Source organism: Suricata suricatta, chromosome 8, assembly GCF_006229205.1.
Source record: "Suricata suricatta isolate VVHF042 chromosome 8, meerkat_22Aug2017_6uvM2_HiC, whole genome shotgun sequence".
Taxonomy (NCBI): domain Eukaryota; kingdom Metazoa; phylum Chordata; class Mammalia; order Carnivora; family Herpestidae; genus Suricata; species Suricata suricatta.
In genome coordinates, this window is record NC_043707.1 from 137,545,373 (window position 1) to 137,552,986 (window position 7,614).

The following is a 7,614-nucleotide window of genomic DNA, read 5'->3' on the forward strand; positions in this document are numbered from 1 at the left end:
GTGCAGCGTGAGCTGAAGTTTGGTTTGGGCGCAAGGATGTAAGGCGGGGGAAAACGCTGTGTCCTTTCTGGGCCGGCTCGGGGAGCCTGTTGCTGCCGGAGAAGTTCGAATTAAAGGGGACACCAGCCCGGGGTCTGCGCCCGGAGCCCCCTTGGCGACGGGAGCCCAGCAGCTCACGCCCCACGCTGGCCTGGTGGAAGGGAGGAGCCCTGGCCCACCAGCCCTGACCCTGACCAATGGCAAAAATAAACACGGGCACCAGCTGCCTTAAGGGGCAAGGGGTCCTGCTTTGCCAGGGAGGCTGGGGCAGAGAGTAGCTGGGGGGCAGTCACCAACACCCACTTGGAGGCCAGGGGCAGCGGGTCCAAGCCGGGAATGCCGGGAGCTGAGTAAGCAGTTCAGGAATCAGCAAATAGAGCTGAGCCGGCAGACAGTGTGTTGGGCTGGGAAGCCGGGGGTTACCATGGCGACGGGCCCTGATGCCACCGGGGTGCGCAGCGGACTGTGGTGTGGGATTTTCTAAGGCTTTAGAAGGTGTCTGTGCTGTGGACATCTGTCGGGCAGGGAGAGGCCACCAAACTTTGGGAACCTCCTCCCCTCGAGGCCACCTGGCCGCTGCTGGCTGTTGGCATTACAGGGATGCGGGTCTTCATGGAGTCGCTCTCCAGGAAAGGAGGGAAGGCAGCGAGCACCGAGAGAGGTCTTTTCCAGGGAGCCAGTGGGTACTTGGGGATGGAAAGGGAGAAAACCAACAAGGAACAGGCGTGAACCATGGCCACAAAGCCACATTCGAATACGCAGCACCCAGGGGCCCCGGGTCCGCAGGGCTGAGAGCTCAGTGGTTTTCTGTGCAGACGATCCTGTTGGTCGGAGCAGCCTGGAGCAGAGTCTGGGAGAAGCCCTCTGCTGGGGCTGTAGCTGGGCAGAGACTGTGTGTGTGTGTGTGTGTGTGTGTGTGTGTGTGTGTGCGTGTGCGCGCTGGGAGAAGCCCTCTGTGCTGGGGCTGTAGCTGGGCAGAGACTGTGTGTGTGTGTGTGTGTGTGTGTGTGTGTGTGTGTGTGCGCGCGCGCGCGCGCACGCGCTGGGAGAAGCCCTCTGTGCTGGGGTTGTAGCTGGGCAGAGACTGTGTGTGTGTGTGTGTGTGTGTGTGTGTGTGTGTGTGTGTGTGACTAACACGCAGCTCGAGGGCCAGGCAAGGTGCCACCAGGGGGCAAGTGTGAATCCGGTCCTGACAGAACGTGGGCCTCCACCCCCAGCTGGCTCGGCCTCTGTCCAGGAAGCGGTGAGTATTTTCTGCCTCTTTGTCCAGCAAGGAGGGTTGATGACCCAGAGCGAGGAGGCCTTGCGGGTCTCAGGGGCCTGCGTGCCGCGCTTGCGGAGTTGATCTGGGCCCTGGGGGCAGCTCTCCGGGCCGGGTGCTTCTGTCCTTGTTAATCGGGGAGTCAGTGAACCGAGAGCACGGGAGGAAGGCAAGGGCTGTCCAGCTCCCGTTTGTGGCTGCAGGTAATGTCCTGTCTTCCGAGAAGGCGGGAAGGGGAGGCTTTCTGTCCCTGGTGGGGCGTCTGGGGGACTCAGTCGGTCAAGCATCCCACTTCAGCTCAGGTCATGATCTCAGCGTTTGTGGGTTCAAGCCCCGCATCTGGCTCTGCACAGGACTCTCTCCTCTCTCTCTGCCCCTCCCCTGCTCCAGCTCTCTCTCTTTCAAAAATAAGTAAACACTAGGGGCGCCTGGGTGGCTCAGTCGGTTAAGCCTCTGGCTTTGGCTCAGGTCAGATCTCACGTTCGTGGGTTCGAGCCCCGCGTCAGGCTCTGTGCAGACAGCTCAGAGCCTGGAGCCTGCTTTCAGTTCTGCAACTCTCTCTCTCTCTGCCCCTCCCCCTCTCATGCTCTGTGTCTCTCTGTATCAAAAATAACTAAAACATTAAAAAAAAAATAAACACTAAAAAAAAAAAAATTGCTTGGGGCGCCTGGGTGACTCGGTTGGGCCTCCAACTTCAGCTCAGGTCATGATCTCATGGTTCATGGGTTTGAGCCCCGCGTTGGGCTCTGTGCTGACAGCTCAGAGCTCGGAGTCTGCTTTGGATTCTGTGTGTCTCTCTCTCTCTGCCCCTCCCCTGTGTACTCTCTCTCTCAAAAAAAAGTAAACACTTAAAAATTTCTTTAAAAAAAAAATTGTTCCTGGGGCAGAACTGACAAGGTGCCCGAGAAGGGCCGATGGTGACGGACGCTCATGCAGCCTCCCCTTGGTGCGATGGAGGGCGGGGCGTAAAGATGCCTCAGGACCCTCCAGACCATCATGTTTTGTGCCTTACGCTTGTGTCCCGAAGCTAGAGTGGTCTGGCCCAGGTTCTTGGGCCTGGTCTTTGTGGCTCTCAAGAAAGGCCTCGAAAGCCCTCTTAAACCATCAATATTTTTAAGTACTCTTTTGATACGTGCCATGACACGTAGCAGCGGGTGTCAGGAATGTGAGCAGGGACTCCCCAGAGTCGGAGCCTGGGAAACATCCTACTCCTGGCCGGGGAGAAACGGCCTGGAGACGCATCGGCCACTGACCTGCACGCTCAGATAAGAGCGTCCATTCTGGCCCCCGACCCCTGCCAGCCCCGTGGCTGGCGCGAGACGAGACTGACCTGTGAGGCAGGCAGTCATGGAGGCTCTCCATTGCAGGGTTTTTCCCCAGTGGGAGGGGGTCTGCACTGCTGTGGGTGCCTTCCTCTGGCTCCCCCCGCAGCAAAACCTCCCTAGCGTGGCTGGTCTCTGCCGGGGGCAGCCAAAGAGTAAAAGACAGTGTGTCATCCACGTGAGCAGGTCTATCATATATATTTTTTTAACCTTTATTCATTTTTTTTTGGTAGAGTGTAAGCAGGGGAGGGACACAGAGAGAGAGAGAGACGGAGACACAGAATCTGAAGCAGGCTCCAGGCTCTGAGCTGTCAGCACAGAGCCCAGTGTGGGGCTTGAACTCATGGACCGCAAGATTATGACCTGAGCCGAAGTCGGACACTTAACCAACTGAGCCCCCCAGGCGCCCCAGCACGTCTATCATGTTAATATACGCTTCCTGGTGACTGATACCCAGTGAGCTCAGGGTCCATCCGTGCTCACTCATGAAGGAGAGATTATTGCTGGGCATGAGTGAGATATGGGCTCTAGACATTATGGAGTGTCCCCCAAATCGTACCTGCTACCCATGGATGGCAGACAACGGCCCCCTATCCTGCTTCAGAGTACTCTTGACCGTGCTTTTAAGCCCTTTAAAATGTTTTTCCCTTTGGAGGAGCCCCGGTCGCTCAAACAGTTAAGCATCTGACTCTTGATTTTGGCTCAGGTCATGATCTCATGGTTTGTGAGATTGAGCTCCACATTAGGGTCTCTGCAATCCGCGTGGAGCCTGCTTGGGATTCCCTCCCTCCCTCTCTGACTCTCCCTCCTTTCCTCCCTCCCTTCCTTTCTCTCTCTCTCTCTCTCTCTCTCTCTCTCTGCCCCTCCTCTGCTCACACTTGTTCTCTCTCTCATGATAAATAAACTAAATAAATGAAAACTTCCCTTTGACATTCAAAGGACAGCTGGTCATCCTGTGCCTTATCTCCAAGCCGTAGAGTTTAAGAAGCGTGAACGTGTGGGTGTTAGCTAAGTTAATATTTACTGAGTGCTTATGGATTGTCAGACAGTGTGCCAGGGGCTGGAGAGATGATGCTGAGCTAGATAAAGACCCATCCTTCCAGAATCTTGCTGACAATTGAGTGATGTGGACCTCTAGCTAAGAAATTGAAAAGCAGTGAGTTAAAATGCGGTGACCGTTGTGACCGTCGGGTTAATGAGCTTGTTCAGATCTTCCTTTCCTACCACCAATCTCCGGGATTTTCCCAGGACGTGACATCTTCCAAGAAGAGGTCTCCTGGGGGGCTCAGTAGGTTAAGCATCCAACTCGACTTCAGCTCAGGTCATGATCTCACGGTTTGTGGGTTTGAGCCTGGCGTCACACAGACGTCTGACAGCACAGAGCCCGCTTGGGATCCTCTCTGGCCCTCTCTCTTTACCCCCTTCCTCCTGAAAATAAATAAACTTAAAAATACTTTTTTCAATGTTTATTTATTTTTGAGAGAGAGAGAGAGACTGTGAGCAGGGGTTGGGGAGGGGCAGAGAGGGAAACAGAATCCAAACCAGGCTCAGAGCCTGAGCTGTCAGCACAGAGCCCAACACAGGGCTCGAACCCACGAACCGTGAGATCATGACTTGAGCCGAAGCTGGCACTTAACCGACTGAGCCACCCGGATGCCCCTATTTTATTTTATTTTTAAATATTTACTGGGGCGCCTGGGTGGCTCAGTCGGTTAAGCCTCCGACTTTGGCTCAGGTCAGATCTCACGTTCGTGGGTTCGAGCCCCACATCAGGCTCTGTGCTGACAGCTCAGAGTCTGGAGCCTGTTTCTGGTTCTGTGTATCCTTCTCTCTCTGTCACTCCTCTTCTCATGTTCTGTCTCTCTATTTATCAAGAATAAATAAAACATTAAAAATTAAAAAAAAATAAATATTTACTTATTTTTGTGAGACAGCACAGTGGGGGAAAGACAGAGAGAAGGAGACACAGAATCCGAAGCAGGATCCAGGTTCTGAGCTAGCTGTCAGCACAGCGCCCGATGCCGGGGCTCGAACTCACACCGTGAGATCCTGACCTCAGCCGAAGTCAAACATCCTACTGACTGAGCCACCTGGGTGCCCCTCAGATCTTATTTTTAAGTGATCTCTACACCCAGTGTGGGGCTTGAACCTATAACCCCGAGATCAAGAGCTGCAGACCCCACCAGTTGAGCCAGCCAGGCGCCCCTCAATAGTTTCCCTTCTAAGGACCCTTTCATGTAGTGAGGTTTTAGTAACACAGACGAGAGACAACTGACTGGTGGTGAACCACACCCCTCGAGTAGGGTGATGACCCCCCCCCCTCTACGCCTCCATTTCATGATCTTGAACTACTACTAATAGTAGTGTGGACCACCCAGAGCTATTGTGAGATCAGATAAGGGGGCATTTGAGTCAGCTGATAATTCTAGTATTTGGAGTTGTGGGTTTCTGGTGGTTTTCTTTTTCCCTTATGTGCCTTGTTATCTTTGATTGTGTATTTGACATTATATTTTTAACATGATTTGGGGGGAAATTTTGAGGGCTAGGTAGATAGAGGATTTTGATGCAATTCTGCTTGTATGTCTGCAGACACTGCCGGTCTGGAATGACCTTCATCTAAATTCAAGTTGAAGGTTCCCTATATTTGGAACTTTGTTCCCCCAGCCCCATATGGCCATTAAAAGTAAAACTCAGTTCCCCAGCTTTTTTTTTTTCCCCAAAAAAATAACCTCAGGGCAAGGCCATCTGAGTTTATTTCCCTAGATCTTTCTCTTCTGAGTTGTAGCTGGTTTGATGTTTTTAAGATTAAAATACTATTTTTTTAATTTTCAAATGTTTTATTTAGTTTTGATACAGAGAGAGCATGAGCAGGGGAGGGGCAGAGAGAGAGGAGACACAGGACCTGAAGCAGGCTCCAGGTTCTGAGCTAGCCGTCAGCACAGAGCCTGACGTGGGGCTCGAACCCAGGAACATGAGATCATGACCTGAGCCGTAGTCAGAGGTTTAACCAACTGAGCCACCCAGGTGCCCCTTTTTTTTTTTTTAATTTTTAATGTTTATTTTATCTTAGAGACAGAGCGTGAGCAGGGAGGGGCAGAGAGAGGGAGACACAGGAGCTGAAGCAGGCTCCAGGCTCTGAGCTGTCAGACAGAGTCCCACGTGGGGCTCGAACGCATGAACCCTTAGATCATGACCTGAGCTGAAGTCAGTCGGTTAAGCACCCAGGTGCCCCTAAAACGTCTTTGGTTTCAATCCACCTTTTGTTATTGTCCCGAGTGGGAAGGATGATCTAACTTATCTAATCCACTGTTGTAGGAAGCAGAGTCCCCACGGCCCCACCCCTAGAGTCCCCACAATTCTGTGATAATAACCCTTTATCTATGTCACTTCACATCCTTCCTCTGTTACATAACAAAAACAACAGCAATGCAACTCCTATGGCTTCTGTCTCATAAGAAAAGACAAAGTCCGAGGCGCCCGGGTGGCTCAGTCGGTTAAGCGTCCGAATTTGGCTCAGGTCATGATCTCACAGTTCGTGGGTTCGAGCCCCACGTCGGGCTCTGTGCTGACAGCTAGCTCAGAGCCTGGAGCCTGCTTCAGATTCTGTGTCTTCCTCTCTCTCTGACTCTCCCCTGCTCGCACTGTCTCTCTCTCTGTCTCTCAAAAATAAATTAAAAAAAAAACATTAAACAAAAAAAAAAGACAAGACAAAGTCCTCATAGGTCCTCATGGGACCTGATGCCACACCGCCTCTGACTTCACCCTCCTCCAGCCACACTGGTCCCCGTGAAGCTCTAGCTGGGGTGAGCTGCTCATCCTGCTTTTATACTGAAAATACCGGAAATCCTTTCCATCTGGGGTAAATTGGAGCGGTTGGTCATTTCAGCTCGAACCCATGATATGTCCGTACCTCGGGGCCTGGGGCCTGCTGCTTTCTCAGCCCGAGATGCTCTTTCCTCAATATCTGGATGGCTAGCGTGCTCATATTATTCCGGTCTCTGCTCAAAGTCACCTTCCTCAGCCAAGGAGACTGTAAGGTGCATGTGCGTTCTCTCTCTCTCTCTGTCCATTACCTACTTTATTTTTCTTAGATACAAATCAACAGGATCCAGGCAGAATCTATGGAAGGTTCTGGAACCCATATGGAAGGCTCTTGAACACCAGTATCTGCTACAAAGCCAAGACAGCCTAAGACTCAGCAGCTGCCCTGCCCAGAAATTGCCTCTGTAGGCTGGGCTTGCATCCTGGCCTTGGAGGAAGGAAGGGTCCTTAGCCTTCACGGGCCAAATGGGAGACAAGGCCCGTCTGAGGCAGCCTGGGTCTCTGCTGGGCATGTCCAAGGGGGCAGTAATGATAGTTTCCAACCATCAGGACCAGTGTTTCGACAATGCGCTAGATATTTTGAAATCCCAGCTGTCCTGGAAGTCTGGCCGGTCTTTTCTGTGGTTGGGAACCTGGCCCAGAAGCCTTTGTTCCTTGGACAGACTTGGCCCTCGAGAGGGCCCAGCCTCTCAGTCTGTCTGGCCAGGTTTAGCAGTCTGCAGTGGCCAGCGGCTGGCCGCGAGACTGGAATGTGGCCATCCTGCCAGGGCCACAGACAGCCCTGGTAATTCAGGCCCCCAGCCCCTCTGCATCCCCCTTTCCGAGCTGGGAAAACCCTGGCACCCCACACGCCAGAGTGCCTGGCTCTAGCAGGGTCTCAGCTCCTCCCAGGGCATAGCCAGGTCTGACCCCAGACTGGCTGTGCCAAGCCTGCAGGTTACCCTCTGAGCTGGGGTCCTCCTTACAGGCCAGGGAGCCCTTCGAGGGTGAGGTGGAGCCCGGCTGGGCCAAGCTTTGAGGTATTCAGATGTTGGCCCCAGAACGAGATGGTTGATGGTGAATTGATCCAAGTTCTAATCAACAGGCATTTCCCTGGCACCTTTCCTGGGCCAGGCTGGGCCTGGGCCCTGCATTCGGGGGAGAATGAAGCCAGCGGTTGCTCCATGGAGC